This window comes from Pteropus medius, unplaced genomic scaffold (genome assembly GCF_902729225.1).
Source record: "Pteropus medius unplaced genomic scaffold, Ma_sr-lr_union100, whole genome shotgun sequence".
Classification (NCBI taxonomy): Eukaryota; Metazoa; Chordata; class Mammalia; order Chiroptera; family Pteropodidae; genus Pteropus; species Pteropus medius.
This window is the reverse complement of record NW_024350325.1, coordinates 4,674,574-4,694,736: the sequence shown is the minus strand read 5'-3', so window position 1 is coordinate 4,694,736 and position 20,163 is coordinate 4,674,574. Positions and strand designations below refer to the sequence as shown.

Here is a 20,163-nt window from a genome sequence, read left to right as displayed (position 1 = left end):
AAGAATGATAATTTTGAAACTGGAAGAATCCACCTTAGAACATTTTATATAATATGTTTATCCTAAAATAGATTGAGATGTAGTTAAGAAAAAAAATGCATCTTGAATTGCTGCCCTCATCGTTTTCTGTAAATTCTTTCCCCTGATCTTATTTCTTTGAGAAAATATAACTTGATCTGTCTATCCCTTTTGGCCATCCCTGAAAACAACATTACTTCCAAGTACAGAAAGAAGAGCATAATGTTTTGGTATAAATGACAATGTTATTCCTAAATATATTAATCCTTTCCAAAAAAGATTAAGCATGGTTCAAAATGCCATGCAAAACATCACATTATCAAATAATACATACACTTCCCCTTTCTGTGAACTAGAAGCAAAATTTTACTTTTTATTTTATTTTAAACTCATTATAAAATTATTTCAGCAGCAGGTAAAATTTCTCTGTAAAATAGCATAGTCATATCAGAATAAAATTCTTGATGAGTTTCTAATTTAATCAATAGCAGAATTTGCTGAGTATTTTTAGAGAAAAGATTCTCTTCTCAATAAGATTCATTTATGTAAAACATATTTAATTAGATAATATTCTATATTTACACTGTAATTAGATATTCTATGCTACTCTAAGGATGTCTGGTTTTTAAATTATTTTACACCTTGTCAATAATTCTTTCTTTTTAAAACTACCTTAGGATTTCTTCTGCAATTTCATTCCTTAATGCTTTTTCATTGAGTATATTTTTTTCCTTAGATAGCCATTTTTTTAATTTTAATCTTCCTTCTGATATTTCTTTTTAAAATAAGTTTATTTTTATCATTATTAACACATCTTTGTTATTGAAATTTTGTTTTGCATAAATGAATTAATGCATAAAATAATTAAGAAAATATAGGACAATATCCTTGTGACCCCATCAATTGAAAATATTTCTTAACATTAGCCCTACTCCTACCCCTACATCACAAATTATAAGGAGAAAAGTTGATGGATTTTATTTTTTTTTAAACTAGTACTTGTTTTATCAAGTAATGACATCATAAATAAAGTTAAGAGATAAGAATTTACTATATGGAATATACCGGGCACTTCTTTAATCATTAAAAAAAAAAAAATCTGGAACTCTAACAGAAAAACTGTCAAAGTTATAAAGAGGAAATTTGCACAAATGAAAAACTGATTAAGATAATGCTTAATGGTAAAAAGATGTTCTACCTCATTAATAGATTAATGAAAACTTAAAAAAATAAAACATGACATCACATTCATTATTGAAAAAACAATTAAGTCATATAATATTGAATCTCATATAGAAAGGGGTACTAAGAACCATCATCCATTGCTGATTGGAGTTAAAATTAGAACAGTCAGCCTGGAGCACAATCTTCCGTATTTGGTGAAACTGAGTATGTGTATAATCTAGCACCCAGAAATTTCTCAAACTATACCAGAGCAACTCTCCAAAACAGTATAACTTATGATATCAAATAGGTGGAACCAACCTAGGAATCCATCTTGGTAAATACATAAGTAAAGATATATAACAAAGAGTCAAAAGCTATAGACCACATGGATAGCAGCATGGATATTCAATTAAACACTGAGTGAGAAAAAAAGAAGGAAAAAATGAAATTTGAAGCTCAAAACCATTTATATAAGCTAAATATACACAGAATATATACTACTTATATGTGCACATACACCCATATACACATTCGTACTTAGAAGAATGTATTTAGAAGAATGTACTTAGAAGAATCTTAGTAAATGTAAGCAAAGTACCTTGGAAGCACATCAAAACTACAATAAAGGTTATGCCTTTAAGAGAAAGATAGTGTTAGGGTTTGGTTAAAATACAAAAATAAAATAAAAATTTTAAAGCCCAAAGAAAGGCTTTTCCAAAGACTGACATTGATATTGTGCCATACACTGAGATCAACAAATGTTATGTGTTTGAAACATAAAAACATAAATACAATAAAGGCTAATTATATATTAATGATAACTGTTTCACATGCTGCAATAGCCATAATTTCTTGCACTAGTTTTAAGACATTCCCTATTCTTTTATGTAAAGAACTGTAGAAACTATAAGGATCATAATATATATACATATTTAAAAAACCCTTGAGACTATTTGGATGTTTTATAAATGTTATTTTTTGAATGCTCTCAAAAATAGAATACTTTTACATAAATACCTACGTAGTTTATGAAGAAGGGAAAACCCTGAAATACACTGGGTGTCTACTAAACCAATGGCTCTTAATCCATTCTCTAGAAAACTCTTTTAACTACTGTAAAGATGTGTCAGGTTACTTACAAGCAAAAAGGGTTTTTTTTTTTTCTTTTTTATTTCTACCAAACAGTGAAAATTTAGATTGCTACCACATAAAATTTAATGTAAAAAACAAAAAAAAAACTTTGGCTTCTAAAATGTTTGAAAGTTATTCCAGAATTGCTCCCTCAGGTGTGTGTCCCAAATCTAGTCACTTCACGTCCTTATCAATGCTAAAATCAACTAAGTCAGATTTATAAGAATGAAAGTTAAACAACAGAACTGTGTGATGTACGCACACTTCTGTGAAATCAACTGGAAACCATCCATGAGGTGTGTACAGTTCTGTTTAGTTTTAGAAAACTATCTGTTTCCTAACTTGGGTCTTTATGAGAGAAACAACTTCCTTGTGAACAGTACATGTCACAGGGTAACTAAGACAATAAATTAGAATATGCCATGAAGTCAGAGTACTTTAAAATATACTCACTTTTAAGAGAAAAAAAGTAAAATATTGACATGGTTGGAGATTTTATAACAATTCAATAACTTTAAATTATGCCTCATAAACAACACACACGGTTACCATAAAACATTTTTATCTTTATTCTGCTTGCAAAATTGATGCTAGTTTTATACTATAGTGGATCATTGAAATGTAAATCATTAGTCTATAAAATAATGGTAATTTATTTTATCCAGCCATCTCAAGATATGAGGTCTACTACTTCCAGAGTGCTTTTTTTCGGCTTTGTTTATTATTGAAAAGTACTGCTTTACCTATGAACTAGATGTCTCCAGTAACTACATTGTGTCTGTTACTAATTTTGTTCCTTGTGAGGAATTAAAACTGTTTGAGCCTACTAGAGGTATGTCTTCCATCTCTCCCTCTACACTGGAGTACATGTAAGCTATGTATATGAAAAATATACATATACACACTAACATTTCTGAAATAAGATGGTGAATTTTACCAATTCTAAACCCTATTATCAAAAAATACTAAATAATGTTTATTAATATTCATGATATATACAACCAAGGGCTAATAATAACAATTTGGGAGGTAAGAACAGTTTATTAATAATAAAATATCATTACTTTCTACTTTTTGCAAAGAACATTTTGAACTAGCTTAAAGCATGTGAAATCAGTGTACTTTTTTTTTAAGGTCGAAACCAGACAACTATGGACCATTAGGAAAATTTCTCGCTTGCTACTTGGTGTTATACACTGTGTCTGAAATGAGGTCAAAGAGATTGTTAATAAAATTTTTTATATCTCTGTCAATAATAATCTTTCATATCTCTTGATGAACCAATAGGAAAAATTTATAACAATTATACAAGATATTTATGTATCATGGCAACTTTATTTTTATCTAAGTTACCTCATTTGGTATTCAAAACGTTCAATAAGTTTAAAAAGATAGGTATGCCCTTATTTTGAAAATGAGGGGGTAAAAAGTTCATCAGTTTAACAAATATTTACCTAGTGGCCTTCATATAATAGGATGTGGCAAGGTCCCATTCTATTAAGGACCATGATAAAGAAAAAACATATTAACAGGAAAGTTACAGATATTTATCAAGGTTTAGAGAACTGTTAGCAAATATAAATCAAGAATATAACATTTCTGATATTCTCAATTTCTATAATTCTTATAGAGTTTAATGAGACCAATAGTGGGTTAATTTTGTACTGCATTGTTTTGTGTTCTCCAAACTTTTCTTCCAGGTTAAAACTTATCTAATTAATCTGTAAGATTCTGATGGCGGCTATCAGATTATTTGTCATTTTTCCCATCCTAGCACCTGGGACAATGCTTCACATAAAATAGAAAAACTAGTGACGCAGATCAATTTTTCAAAAATTTTTGAGAGGGTTGAAAATTACTTGTATCAAGTTGATTAAATACCTCATCTTGTTGACTAGTAATCCGTTTAATCATTTTACATTACCTTTCAGCCCGTTCCTTATGTAAATTACTATAATTTTCAATTATCAGAGCCCAAATTAAAGAAGACTTCTTATATGTATCCATCTGTTCCCAAATCAGGAATTATTAGAATTTGAGTTTTCTAAGAATTAATTAATTTAAACCATCTATCCCCCCAAAGTATTTTTTGATAATTTCTTTAAAAACATTTAATATTTTTCTTGATGTGCAGTTCACTGTATATCAAAGTAAATAATTCCATATTTTAATGTTGTAATATCTTCCTTATGTTGAATGGAACTCTGTCGCATTTAAATTATGCTGTTTTTTCGTTCAAAATATAACAAATTACCTTAACTTCCCTGCATCTGGTTTACCCGTGCTAAGCATTTGCAAGTCTCAGTTTTATGTAATATTATTTTTCGGTAAATTGTGTATATTATATAATTTTATTGTTAGGCTTTTAAAGCTTTTCACATAAATATTTAAGTTTGGGGAATTTTTTGTTGGATAATGTCAAATTTTGAGTTGAGAAAATACAATGATTTTCATTATAAGGCATAGTTTTAACTACCGAGCCAGCTTGATTGCTCTCCTCTAGGCACTCTGGTTTATCCATTTGGTGCTTAAAAGAATTCCTCAGTTCTACTGCCTAGAAATCAACAATTCTCCATGTGTTCTTTGACCAGTGTGGATATATAGTGAAACATATGATGAACAGCATATTTCTATCAACAGCCAAAAACTGAATCATACTTTTAATAACCATTTAGCTCTACCAGCCATAATAGACCATGCAGTCAGTTAACCTCTCTATTTATAATAAAATTCTTTCAAGTAATTATATTTCCACCCTGTACTTTAATAACTAGTTCTTTATCTAAATATAAAACATCATATTTTTTATAATTACTTTAAATCTTATTTGAGTTGTGTCAGTCTATTAAAATTATGACCCTGTTTAGTCTTTCGAAGACTGTATTATCTTCGAAACCAATGATATATCCTCTTACACTCAATCAAAAATAAAAACTGATCAGGATAAATCTCAATTGGTTAAGACAGAATCTCTCTGACTTATAATGATTTTAATCAGCACACATTAGGATATATTCATTCAGCTAGTTAAAATACATTCCTTACATCACCATTTTATGTCAGAATATCAGAAAATAACTTGCTAAATGACATGTTTGACTCAGTATTTGTGTAATTTCCTCAAAACTTATTTTTAGTAAATTTATAATCTTGCCATTCTCTTTTTTTTAAGTGCACAAAAACTGTTGTTCAATAACATCCTCAAAATTTTGACTGATTAATATTTTTTCTTAGCTGAACTTGTAGATTTGGTTTATAGTCTGTGAGTCTATTGATATATTTTTTATGACAGATATTAACAGAATGTATAGCTGAAATAAAAATGGACTGAGCTACGGATGCCTTTAGACCACCCGGTCCATAATTTCTTCAAATTTATATTATTTTCTATTATGATATATATTATTTTGAAAAGAGGACAATCATGATATAATGATATGCTTAGTAAATCATTCAAAAATTATTTATCTTGGTATATGTTGTATTTTAATATTCATATTAAACACCAAATGGTATTTTTCAGAACTGAAAATAAAAGAATACATCCTGGAAGACAGATAAATTGGAGCAATAACCTTAAAATACACATACAACAAATATATTCAGCAATCTATACCAGAACAATTATCTCAGAAGTTCTAACAATCAGATCACTAATTTATTCATAAATGATAAAATATTCTTAATTTCATTATAATGCCACATATTAGATGATACTTCTGCATGTGTTTTTGTTTTGTTTATAGGAGTGGTGGGATAGGGATAATTTTGCCTGTCTCCATCAGACTAGAAGCATTCTGAATTCTCTTGACATTTCAGGTTTATTTTTCCACCTTCTGAGAGGTGAAACAGTGAATAGAAAATATCTGCAGGAAGTGTGTGTAATTCAAATTGTCAGAGTGATCACCACAGTGTTCAGATCTAGATTAGATCTAGTTAGATCCTAATGGTTCACATTTCTAATCTACCACAATTTATTACATCCTAACAAAATCAGTAAATCCTGACTGATTTACTGCTCCCCATATCTCCTTAGAATATGCTGACACTATTGCCCATTCTTCCTATGAAAAGATAATATCAAATCAAATATTGGTACTAAGATATCTATTAACTGAAGAACAGCTCCACAGTAAGAAAGCATTTGGCAAACAAGAAAAAACACAGCATGTTGTCAGTCACATAATCTTTGACAGCTATACCTGGATTACCAATCGTTTAGTAATTTAAGAATCAGATATAATTTTTTAAAATTTTTCAGAAATGAATACCTCTAGAAACTTAATTTCAGTTCTCAACAAAACCTATTGCAGAAGGGCTTACTGATTCCAGAAGTAGTTTGTTACAATGAGACTGTATCTTGAAATATACACACATAGGACCATAAAGTACTAGGATTTGAAGTATTTTATATTTGTATGAATACTATTTTTACCTCCATCTTCCAATCTATCTCTTTCATTTTTTTTCCTATAGAACTAATTAGGTTCAGAAACAGTACATCTTATAACCTAAATGGAAATTTAAATAAAACTTAGAAAGAATAATAAAAATTAATATGAAGCAACATTTAATCTCTTCACTGAAATGCTAAAAAGATTCAACACAGGTCAAAAGATTTTAAAATAATGATATTATTCTAATAAGTATCACAAGCGATTTCTGTTTCTTCATCTTCATATTCAAGGTGAGGAGTAGCTGCATTGACTCTATGAAAGCTCTATGCATGTTTTATTTACATCTTCTTTTTTCTGGTTTATAAATGTTTCAGTACCAAAAAAAGGATAAAATGGTATCTTAAATAATAAACAAGTTAAATAATGAACTAGAGATATAATAAGAAAACATTTCCTTTCAAAGACATTCACACATTAGACAGACCCATTTTGCTGTTTTTCTCTTAATGACTTAAAGGCAAAGTTATGGTCTGTAGTTTTTTTATGCATATGAAACCAAAAATGACATAGAGATCCAAAATGGAAAGTCTCCCAGATTGACACAAAAATGACATAGAGATCCAAAATGGAAAGTCTCCCAGATTGACACAATTCATGAAATGTCCATTTGGAAGAAAATAAAATCCATCCTACCTCACCGTAGGGGTGAGTAAATATTACTTTATACATATATTTAGAACTATATATATTTAAAATATATATTTTTTTCTGTTTCATTTTTTTAAAATAAAAACATCTTAAGCAGTTGGACACATCATATCAGGACAAAATAATGTGGAATGTAATAATGATTTCTAAGTTGTCATGGTTACTTGCTTGTCAAATAATGTTGTTAACTCATACACCATGTGTCAGTAATAGAGCCACATAGCAAAACTTTGAAAGTCACCATTCACCTAAGGTAAACAGGCCACGATAAAAATGTGAAGACGATGGCATTTATACAGTTCTTGCCTGCAATATGAAATAACCATTCTTTTGCCAGAATCCAGAAGCTTCCAGAATGAAAAATAAAATTTTGAGTTGAATATGATCTCAACAGGAAATTAAATACAACTTTCTATCTTTTTGGAGGACTACCAACAGTGTCTCCTTGCCTCAGATCTGCTTCCAATTCTTAACTGGGTTCCAAAAAGGAAAAGGACTAACACTCCACAGTTACAGAATATATCGTGTAGCTACGCACTTACTCATTTTTGGTTGTTTTAGACTGTCAATTTGTTTTGCTTTTTCTATGTAATAAAACATTATAATAAATTTTACTACATACTATAATAGGTATGTCCAATTTGGTAGAGAAAAATAGAAATAAAAATAATATGGGAAGGTATATATTGGCAAATATAACTCACTTTTATTTAATTTAAAATGGAGAAATCTTCATCCTAATTGTTCAGATTATCCTTTAAAAATTAGGATTTTTGCTAGTGACAGCCAGAGAGCAGGGAGGTTGGGGGGCTGAGAGAAAGCAGTGAAGGGTTAAAGAAGTACCAATTAGTAGCTAATAGATGGTGACAGGGATGGGGAGCATGGCATAGGGTGCCAGGAACTCAGTTAGCATTTATGTAATGGCTAGGTGGAGAGCCAGAGGAGAAAAAGAGCAATTGGGGGGATCATTTCATAAACTATATAAATATCTAACCAAAGTACTATATACTTGAAACTAATAATAAAATAAAATTTAAAAAATTAGGATGTTGATATTAACAAAAAGTTCAAATACATATTTGCATGACTTTAAAATCAAAATAATTTAATATATGCAGATAATGTGTAGAAAATACGTATTTGTTTAACTTCTTACAACTCTAAATATCCAGACCAATATTTCCTAAACTGTGTGCCTAACACAATATGGTCTTTGAAAAGAGGGTACTGAGTTAAATAAATTTGAAAAAACTATTCATGAAGACTTACAATTCACCTTTACATGCTAAAGGTTTTGAAATGCTTAAGCAAAATATAACAGTACTAGTTTAACTTTATTTCATGGCATCTTTTTTCATAACAAACTTTCATCATATAAGCATAAAAAGCATAAACATTTCCCGAAAAAGATAAACGAAGATGACTCTGCAATAAAAGCATGCAACAAGTCTGTCCAGAAGACTTTCTTCCAGCGTAGTGCTGCACATTTACTTATTTTTATCATGAAACTCTAGTAAAATCTATTTTTGCAACCATTATGGTAAATTATGTGTGACACATTTAATAAATGATAGTACTATGCTCATTAAAAATATGAGTATGTAATAACAGATCTCAGAAAAATATCAGTCAGAAATCAATGTGTGAAAATGGCAGTAGGCAGAAAAAGAACAAGGATTTCTTTAGTAATAGGCTTTCCAAATGAAGTTGCTTGAAAGAAAAATCAATACAGTTCTTTGGTCCTTGGAATGATAAAATTAACGCCGTCTTGTTTCAGAGCAATCCCTAGGACAACTGATTTTCATAATGTGAGAAGAGAAAAATAATCATATGTAGAAAATGAACAGAAATGTTCTAGTTTAGAGCACACTCATGAAATTCATTTTCCCCAGATTTACAAAGGTAAAATTGACAATCAAAATAGTTTATATTTAAGGTATACAACTTGATGATTTGATATATGTATACATTGTGAAATAATAGCCATAATGGAGCTAATTAACATAGCCATCAACTCACATAATAACCATCTCTTTTTTACATTTTAGTAGGGAGTATACAAAGTAGAAAATCATATAAATGATCACTGTTGCATTTACATTAAAAAGAATGCATTCTTTTTAAAGGATATGAGAGATTATTGAAAAATAAACACTTTTAAAGGGTAAAATGTATTTAGATAAACTGTGTAACCTACATTTAGACGTATACACATACAAATATATATGTGCAAAGTATAAACACACAAACTTCATACACATACATGTAATGTGAATGCACTAATGTCGTACGCAAAAATAATGGGGTGCCAGGGGCATATATACCTTAATTCCCATTTCCGTATCTATGCTTCCCTCACCTTCATTCCTAATTCCTTCTCATACTGGCAACTATAGCTTCCTCCAATTATCCTATATCTATGATCCTAGTTACATTTGAAAGCTGTTATTCAGGGGAATTTTCTCTGTCCACTGGCATTTCTAGTCCACCAAAGAAATCTCTTTGGCAAAAGGCTGTTTGGAAACAGTAAGTTACACTGAAAAATGCCAGAGTAGAGGTATTTCAATGGAGTTATTTTAGTCATAGTACATAAATTCCAAGAATACTACTACCAAAATAATACTTTAAAATCTAAATGAAGAAATGTACAAAATAATAAAGGCTTTTAAAACAATCTGTAAAATGCTCTTTCAAGTGCTCTTCCAAGAATTTTATCAAATAAGTAGGCGAAGTTATGAGAAGATAGATTCTCCATAAATATTAGTAATTCCTTTGTATACTTTTGGAAAACACACTATTCCTTTCAGTATACTAGGACATTACTTTGGGAAATACTGTTATACACACAATTCAGAAGGTCTCACATTATAGAAGAATCTGCCACTTTGCTGAAAGCCAGTCAAAGGGACTCCCAAATCATTTTTATTAGGTTGCTAATCCTGCAAAGCCTTTGCAAGCAAGAGGATTGGCAGGTGGCATCACTTGGAAATGAGAGTGACACAAATTTGCTATATCTCATTTGTGTTTCTCTCTGCAGTAAAAATGTTTTCTCAGTCAGTAAAAATTATTTTACATCTATCTTACTGGTTTTTTTTCTGTTCCCCTTTCTTAAAGAGTCGAGATTAATAATAATAATAATAATAATAATAATAATGTAAGGACATCTCCCATAGTTTTAAAAGTGTACGAAGTTTACAAAGTTTTCATGCATCTAGATAAATGGTACCATACAAAAATATCTGTAAATTTAATATTAAGCCATTTGAAAGTAAATCCATTTGTATATGTACATCAGCTATTATGGCAATTTAACTTGAGATACTGCATACTCCAGAAGTAAAATATATATAGTCTTACATTTCTAATATGTTAGCCATTTTAACATGCTTTCCAGTAGACTAATAATTGTTGGTTTTAAAAAAAAATCAGAACTAGATTTTGCATTTAAAGTACCAACTAAACACACAATAAATTAACATACAGGTTTGTAAAATAATAGTGATACTCTCTACATACTATAAGGATTAACAGTCCTTTTATATGGAAGGTGAATTTTAAAAAATGAGTTTTTAAAAATACATTCTATGAGCAATTGGTAAATAACAAATATGTAAGATTTTTACTAAAGTTCTTTGATTATCTACTGCCTCAAGATGATAAAATATTTATAACTAGAAATATAGCACTAATCATACTATTTAGATAATATAGGTATAGTATAGAAAAACAAAACAAGATTCCTTACTCAAGAAAGTCAAATTTTTGACACCCCAAATAACAACAACTTATAGTGAGAACCTGATCGAAATCCTGCCAGGATATAGAAACCATAGAAGAAAGGACGAAAATAGTTCAAGAATATGGTAAATAATGCAATGTTTTTCTCAACTAAATGTTAGCAGAAATATGGAATTGTTACTGTGCCAAGTTATTTTTTCAAATATGTCTCAAATTTACTAGTGACCCTAACACACTGTGAACCATATCGGTATAAGGCAGTACTTTGCTGTGGAAGATCATATTCTGTAATCTGCATGTAAAATTTAACCTTTCTTTTAAGGCAAACAAGCATTTGACTTTGTATTTTGTAGTTTTATAAATAAGATCCCATTTTGTGAGATGACAAAATATTGATTTTCTTTTGTTCATCTAGACATGAACAAAGTTCCTCTTTTTGTACAGAAAACCTTTATGGATAACTAGTCCTATACATGTAAGTAGCCTTAATCTATATTCACAAGTATGTAGGCACATCAGAGGATTTGACTGGGGCATATAACTGAGACATAACTATTTTCAAAAGAACAGTATCTATTACTTTGGTTATTTATTAACTTTGTTATCTGTATTAATTTACTGTTAGATTTGTGCATGATATCCTTATTCAGTGTCAGAAAAAGGAGTCATACTCAAAGCATAACATAAGTATGACTTTTCATTAAGTAATGTAATTTTGTAAGTAGTCACATTTTTTCCAATAGTTTGACTGTAATTAGACTCATTACATAAAATATGTCTTGGCGTATCTTAGTATATATAGTTATTAGCTAATCAAGATATACATTACCAAATAAATCTCTCTGCCTAAATAATCAGTCATAATACATCAGTTCCACTGTAATCTCATGATTATACTTAATTTTATATGATGTTTTATTGACAAAATAATTTAAAATACAATGTTGAAAATTCCAATAACAAGGTAGCCCATTGAAGCATGAGATATATTTTTTATCAGCTGACTCATAATTATTTCTTTTTTCCATTATAATTTTAACCAAGTAGAAGGAAAATTTATTGAGGAGATCCTGATTAACTGATCTTATTCCTAATTGAAGGTTTCTTTAAAAGTTTAATCAATAAAATTACTGGGCAAAAGAGACTGTCCAAATCATTCCTAGTAATATAACATTAAGATTAGATTCTTTATTTAAATTTTCAATCCTTCCATTGGTTTAGACATTTCACTGTGATCCACAGCAAAAACATGTCATTATAAATTGATCAGCTAAATGCAGACTGTAGCTCTCAACTGTCTGTTAATAGATCATTAACTTTGAATGCTATTTCTACATTTATGTTTCCTGAACTTAGTGGGGCTGAACTAAAAGGGAAGACAAGGAGAGATGGTGTATTTGTGTATATTTTTCTTCATGTGTATGTATTCTGACTGCATTTAAAAAATGAACAATGATTTCTGCTGTCTTTTCCATTATGTATCATCTATACCTTTTTCTCATCATTAGAGTAAGAGGTGAGTATAAAATATGGAATCATATTTGTTTGGCTTTTAACATTTCAGAATACTCTAAGCTCTATTATCTCATGTTACCATTACTACATTCCTGCAGGATGTTAGGGCAGTAATTATACTTATTATTTTTATTTAAATATGAAAACTATATCCATAAAAAGAAACCAAGAAAGTGTTGCCCTCTTGGCAAATCATACAGATAAGAGCAAAGTTAAGGTTCCTATTAAAAATGACAGTCTAATTCTGTAGATGATATTCAGGAAGATACTATGCAGTTTTCTTAAGGGACAGATGAGGTGAACATCCTCATATCTCCTTGTTCCCAGTTTTTTTACTCATCCTTATAAGGGAGAATTTAAGTGATTAAATTGCTACATCTGAAGTAAGTGTAGCAGCAGAGCATCTAATCACCATGGTTACACCTGTGAGCTTCACCCGACTAGTTCTCATAACTAAGTCCACAGTTTCTGGATGGTATAAGTTAAGAATACTTTTTATCACAAAAGATTAAAAACACTTCTCTGGGTAATATTCCTGGAGTCTCTTATATCATTTTTAAATAAAATTTATCATATCTCTTTCAAACAAATTGTACATAATTATTTTATAAATTCAAGAATCCTCTAATAAGAATATTCCTACTCCTTAGAAATGTGCAATACTCATTTTAAGATATTCATGTATAAACAAAATAAATAATAATAAAGTGACAAATAAATGAAATAATTTGTTATAATGGAAACAATTCTGTATTTTATTTCCTCACTGAAACTTTCTATACAATTATTTCCTGACTAAACTTAGTGGGGAAAAACAAAATAATTTTTGTTTTTAATATATTTGGGGAAGGCTTCATTATTAATGCAGTCAAAAGACTGTAGATGGGGTCCTGCTTCACCCATTGCTTTGGGTGGAGGCATAAGAATGCCTGGTTACCTTCAGAGAGTAGGCTTTTCCAATTTTAAGAGTGTCGATATTGACCAGCATACATTACAGGATTGCTGTCAAGAGCTGGCTAATAAATTTTACGAAATATTTTGAAAATTATAAATCGGCACATAAGTATAATTAATCAATCTGGAGGCAACATGTTTTGGTTATTGCCATGGACACCCAAGGACAAGTGAATGGCTTTAAAACTTCTCCCCAGTGTCCAGCTCTGTGACCTTGCATGAAATCTTCTCCTTTCTATACATCAGTGAGGATAATAACAATACTTAGCTTTTGCATTAGTAGGAGACTCAGTGAGTTAATATTTTAAATTACTTAGAATAGTGTATCTTACATGTTGGTAATATTTATTTATATTTGTCAAATAAATATCCCAGATGTCAATTGTATATTGTTCTTTTCAGTCTTCTCGGAGAGTACACGAATAGAATTAGAAAGATGATAAAAATTAAAATATAGATTCTGTTTGAACAATTAAAACCAATTAGGCTTAATATTACGTGCATAGTAATTTTTAACAGTAACAATGTCTACCATTTATTAAACATCTACTAATGATATTTACTACACTCCTCTTTATATGTCTTTTTGCTTAGCTTCACCATAATCCTTTACGCAGAGCTTATTTTTCCATTGTAAAGATGCAGAAACTAATGCCAGTAAATGGTAGAGGTTAGACTGTCACTTATCTGGGCTGCTTTAGGTAAATTATTTATTGTTTGAAAGTGAATGAACTAAATAAAATGTGGAAGACATTCTAGCTTTTGACTTTTGTAGGGCTGAGATCACTGACTACTGGACTAGGCTGTCAGACACTTAGGAACAGAGCCTTAAAGATCATAATAACTCAAACTGAAGTTGTGCTACAAGACTTGAAAGTGGCACTTAATGATTTCTGGACCCCATGCCAGCAATCTGCCACTTTAAATATTACTGTCTTTTCTACAAAGAAAGCTAGACAAATAAATACACTGTTAATCAAGAAGTTCTGAACCACTTATGAAGAGGAAATATTCAGTGGAGGTAAGAAAATAAATTAGAGTCAACTGAACATATCTGCCATTAAAAAAATAATAATAATTTAGAGAAAAGCAATAGAAAGACAGCATTCTAGTTTAGATAATGGGCCCAAGACACTTAATAAAACAGAAGAAAAGATGATAATAGCATAAGAGGATAGTGTGAAGGAGGCTATTAGTATATCTGAATAGAGACCAAATAAAGATGGACAGAGAGAAAGGAGCTCTGGAAATGTTATGGACTTCCCCTAGAAATATATAAGAAAAGGTGAAAGTAAGTAGTCATATAGGTAAAAAGTTATGCAGTTAACTTGTATACAATTAGAAATTATTAGGATGCTTAGTTTTGCACCTAACTGTATTCGTTTAATTCATTCTAACATAGATAATGAATTATTTATTCTAGGATGTTTCATTAAGAATTACTATTTAAAAGACTTACTGCAGTAGCTCTGTGGTAGGCACAGCATACCCACTTAAAAAATAAGTAGTAGCTTGTGAAGCCTCATAATACCAGCATCACCCAAGGTCATACCCTTTCTCAAGCAGCCCATATCCAGTTACCATTGAATGTGGGCTAAAAAGGTCTAGCCCCTACCTGATTTCAGGACAATCTTAAAGGGCCATCCTAGCTTTATAAATTCTGTAGTTTGGCTGAGGACTCAGTTACAACTGCATGAGAGTTCAGCCTCTCCTTCTGCCCAATTTGCCTTCCTTCATTTCTCTAAGAAAGTTCATGAGAACACTGTCTCATGAATGTCCCTGCATTCAAATTTTAATTTAATAAACTAAGACAATCTGTGAGGCAGCTAAAGTCCTCCAGAATAGTGTTGTAGTGGTAGGATCTTGAACTCACATCAGAAAAACCTGAGTTCAAATATCGGCTCCTCATTTATCATCTGTGTGACTCCAGGCAATTTCTCCATTATAAAATGAAGAGAACATTAGCTCCTACCTATAAGATTGTTGTGAAGATTAAATAGCGTAATTCATATGTGTATAAAATAAATGCTTACTAAACAGCCAACATTTAATAAATGTTAGCTGAAATTGCAAACCTCTTATCTGTGCTTCTCTAAATCCATATATTAAAAAAAAAAAAACTACCCAATGGACATGTGCTCTCCTAGATAAACAACTCCAATCATGCATTGGCATATTCAAAGTTTTATCAATAGTGGACAAATGTTGCTACCAGAAGAATTGCACAAGTCCCTGACATTATTTTACAGATGAAAAGACTGCAACAATCAACAAACTGAACAACTCCTGTGATGACTCTGTATTCTCCTTTCCATACATCTTGTTACAATTTAATAAAAGATCTCTTTTTGTAGGAGTCCAAATGTTTTCAAACAATGAGTGGCCTTTAGAAACATAAAGAATGGGCTGAACACTGGAAATACTAGATTAGAAAATAAAAGTAAAAAGAGTACTAAGCAATCTGCATGGTTTTTATATACCAGGTAATAGAAATCCATGAAAACATACTTTTTGCAATACAGTAACCCCCCCTTATCTGTAGGGGATGCCCAGTGAATGTCTAAAACCATGGATAATAATGAACGCTAGGTATACAATGATCATTACTATACATACATATCTATGATAAAGTTTAATTTATAAATTAGGCACAGTAAGAGATTAACAACAACTAATAACAAAATAGAATAATTATAATAGTATATTATAATAAAAGTTATCCGAAAGTGGTCTCTATTTCTCTCAAAATATCTTATTGTACTGTACTCACCCTTCTTGTGATGCTGACAGATGATACAATCCCTAAGTGATGAGATGAAGTGAGGTGAATGGCATAGGCACTGTGATGTACTCTTAGGCTTCTATTATTAACCTCAACTAAACACTTATCACTCACTATAGCCACAATTTTTAATTTTTGGTGTGACAGCAAAACTAGCACAAATTTCTTTTTCCTTCTTCACAATTTCATGTGGAAAAAAAATTGTTTTTACCTAGATTTTAGCAACCTCAGCATATATATATTTTTTTTTTTTTATTCCTCCTTAGGTCAAAATCTTTCACCTTTCATTTAAAGGAAGCTCTTTACAGCTTCTTTTTGGCATATCCTAATTGCTAGCATCACTTCTCTCTGTGCTTTGTGGTCATTAATAAGTAAAGTTAGGGTTACTTGAACAAAAGCACGGCAAAATCAGTCAATCTGGTAACAGAGATGGCTACTAAGAGACTAAAGGCCAGGGAGCGTCTACAGTGTGGAGACACTGGACAAAGGAATGAGTCACATCCCAGGCTGGAAGGAGGGGCACCGAGCAAGATTTTATCACACTACTCAGAATGGCATGCAATTTAAAATGTACGAAATGTTTATTTCTGGAATTTTCCATTTAATATTTTCAGATTTGTGGTTGAGCTCAGGTAACAAACTGCGGAAAGTGAAACCACAGATCAGAGAGGACTACTGTATAATGAAACCTTTCTGGTGGTTTAAGAGCGTTCAGATCACTTTTCATTTATCTAAATACCCTTGATTTTATTTTCTTTACCATCGAGATGTTGATGGAACTTGAAGCTACGCCAAATCATACTCATCTCTGCTTTGGCTTTTTAATTTAATTGATTTTATCTCAAATAATCCTTAGTCAGCTTCAGACCCTGGAGAACCAGCTGCGTAAGAGATGAAGCATTAGAAAATACCACAAGCATAAAAGGACTGTCTACAACTATTTTTGTAATGACATTATTACTGGGCTAGGCAATTTAGTCTTGGACTCACCATGCCTTTGATATTTGATATCAAATAATTAAATAAAGATAATCTTTAAGGAATGCCTTCAACTTTAAATATTATCCATTCTATCAAAAGTTTTTAGAACAAAAATCATTTTTGCTAAATCAATATTACTTGAGACAATTGTGATTTGAGTGAATATAGATCATCTAATCCTAAACGCTTAGATTCCCCCAAAAAAAAGATGTTTACAATTTCATCTTCAGAATCATGAATACAAATTATTTATACATGGAATAGTTTGGAGTACTCCACTAGACCCTAAGAACATAAACAATATAAGATATGATCCTTGTCTTCTCAAGCACGAAGTATTTTTGCATCTATTTAAAACAAAATAACAATTCATGGCAACATGTATGTGTTAAATACATAGAATAGGAAATAAAAATTATCATTAAGAGGAACCAAATTAAAAACTGACTTGCCAAGATCCAGGGATGTCAAAGAAAATCTTAGAGAAAGTTGTCTTCTTTCAAAGAGTTATATATTTTAAACTTAACCCTAGAGGAAGAACTGAAATTTCTATCATCAAATTCTAACTCACTGAATCAATTTTACAATTGAAAATTGAATGTCTATACATTAGGGTCTATCTTTCTCTTCTAAATAGATTTGAAGTCCTTAACAAATGAAATACTATATCTTTTTCTGAACTGGAATTTAAACATCTCTAAGTGTTTGAAAGGTTATTTTCTGATAGAAAACTATGAACTCGAGTGAAATTGCTCTGTAACTTCAGAGCAGTGTTTTGGATAAAGTCAGCTTTCACAGGCAAGATAGTGTCAGTTCCTAGAAAACTAATCTAGATGGTTTTTAATTCTGCTTTGTCTTGATAAAATGGTTGCTATTATCTACTACAATATTTCTAATAGAAAATTGAAAATGTCTCCAATTAAGTATATTGTTTCTAAAAATATGTAAAATGAGCTTTCTTAATTTTCAGAGAAAAAGAGAACCTCTCTAGATGAATGCCCAGAACTACAGATATAACAGAACTGGATGTGCAGAGACAAAATATAGATATGGCAGCAATTAAACAAACTAAAATTGTTTCCATAGTGTTTTCTCTTCATTTGGAATTTTTCTACAGCTACAAAATGGCAGATTACAAACTGAGTTAAAGAAGTTATTTCTTTTATGATATTGGGCAAACACACCCAGGAGGCCATATATTAACTGTGCCACTATCTGTTCAATTTATTAAAAATCACTTCAAGATTCCTTCTCTACTTCATTATATGTAGGATGGAATTCAAAGGCAATGAACAATTTCGAATCTGTTGGAAACAAATTGCATGGTAAACTATGTCACAAGAGAACAATTGTTGCTACTTAAGCAAAAGCTTCCTCTGTGCCATATGCTTAAGGCTACTGTTTTGTCTAAAATAAAACCATGTTTTCAAATTTTATTTTATAATCATCAGTACAACTAGTGATTATGCTACAAGGACATCTAAAATGGAATTATAGACTTTCTGATGTGGGGACCCACTCAGAACCCCCAAGTTGGTATGACAGTTGTTTTAAGCTGAAAATTTGAGATTGAACAGATGCAGAAAGAAGCCTTTTTTGGAGTTTCCTTTATCTGACTAAAAGCAGTAACTTCTAGAAAATGAGGCTGCCATAAATTACTCCCAGGAGAGAGAGCAAAGTAAACCTACCATCAACCTCCTCTGGGGGAAAGACCAGTTGCATCCACATAAACAAACATTAACATAACATTTTTTTAAACCTTCCCTTTATTCTAAAAATCTATTAGCCTTTCCTAAAGAAATCTGTTTGTTCTTCACATAGAAGTCTTTTCTCCCTCTTCCCCCACTAGGTTAAGTATATAAGCCTCTCATTATAACCATTCAGGGAGCTAGGTAATTTTTTTATTAGCTCTGTCATGCATATAAATAAATCTTTTTTCCCCGTTAATCTGTTTTTTATAAGTTTTATTTGTAAGTTCACATTTACTAACCAAGAGGGTAAAGGAAATGGTTTTCCTTCTGGACAATAGCAATCAAGGTACCTAAACAATATTTCAAATATCAGATATGATAAAGCTGATCTGTGTATCAGGACCCATAAAATGGAGACCACACTACTGGCTCTGCCCAGGTCACAAGTCTAACCTACTTCAACGTGCACTTGAAGGAAACCTCTGTCGATGAAACCTAATGCACGCAATCACAGTCCTCTATCTTAGCTTTAGCTATTTTACCTGACCCTAGGTAACAGGCCCTCTTAGCCTTAAAACGAAAACCCAGATCTCCTAGCAACCATGCCCCCCTTTACGCATTGCTGCTTCTAACTATAAAACCAACTTTTGTCCAAAATGCGCGAGCAAAGTGCACCACTGCTTGTGATGCACTGTACTCCCCCAAACCACGCATTGTTTTCCTTTGAATAAAGGACAACAAACTCATCACTAACTTGTTTTAGTTTGGGCGATGACACGGGACTGAAGACAGCGGCTACATATTCCAAGACGATCCCTAGAAGCAGGAAACGGTATCCAGAGATACTTTTAGTTTGCGACCCACCCAGGCGCTCTCCAGGATCTCTCTAAGCTTTTCTCCCATCACGCTCAGCTTTTGTTATGTTCTGAGCACTTCCTGTTTCTTTGTCCTAATTCTTCCGGGTAGAAATTTGCGCTGTAAGAGATTTCAGGTTTTTCCCAGTGAGACTTATCGGGCCACAACATTTGCATTACTGGCCAACCTCATCTACAAGGTGGTGCATCCTGGAGGTCTTGGAAGT

At 31.2% G+C, this 20,163-nt stretch overlaps 1 protein-coding gene across 1 annotated transcript in view; it reads right to left on the bottom strand.

Annotated features, from left to right (window-relative positions):
- The window catches only part of SGCZ (sarcoglycan zeta), a 541,352-nt gene extending 521,411 nt beyond the window's left edge, over positions 1-19,941 (bottom strand). The window contains exon 1 of the mRNA XM_039839338.1: positions 19,837-19,941. The gene's annotated coding sequence lies outside the window, so the exon portion shown is untranslated. The remainder of the gene's footprint in view (positions 1-19,836) is intronic.
- Between the last annotated feature and the right edge of the window lie 222 nt (positions 19,942-20,163).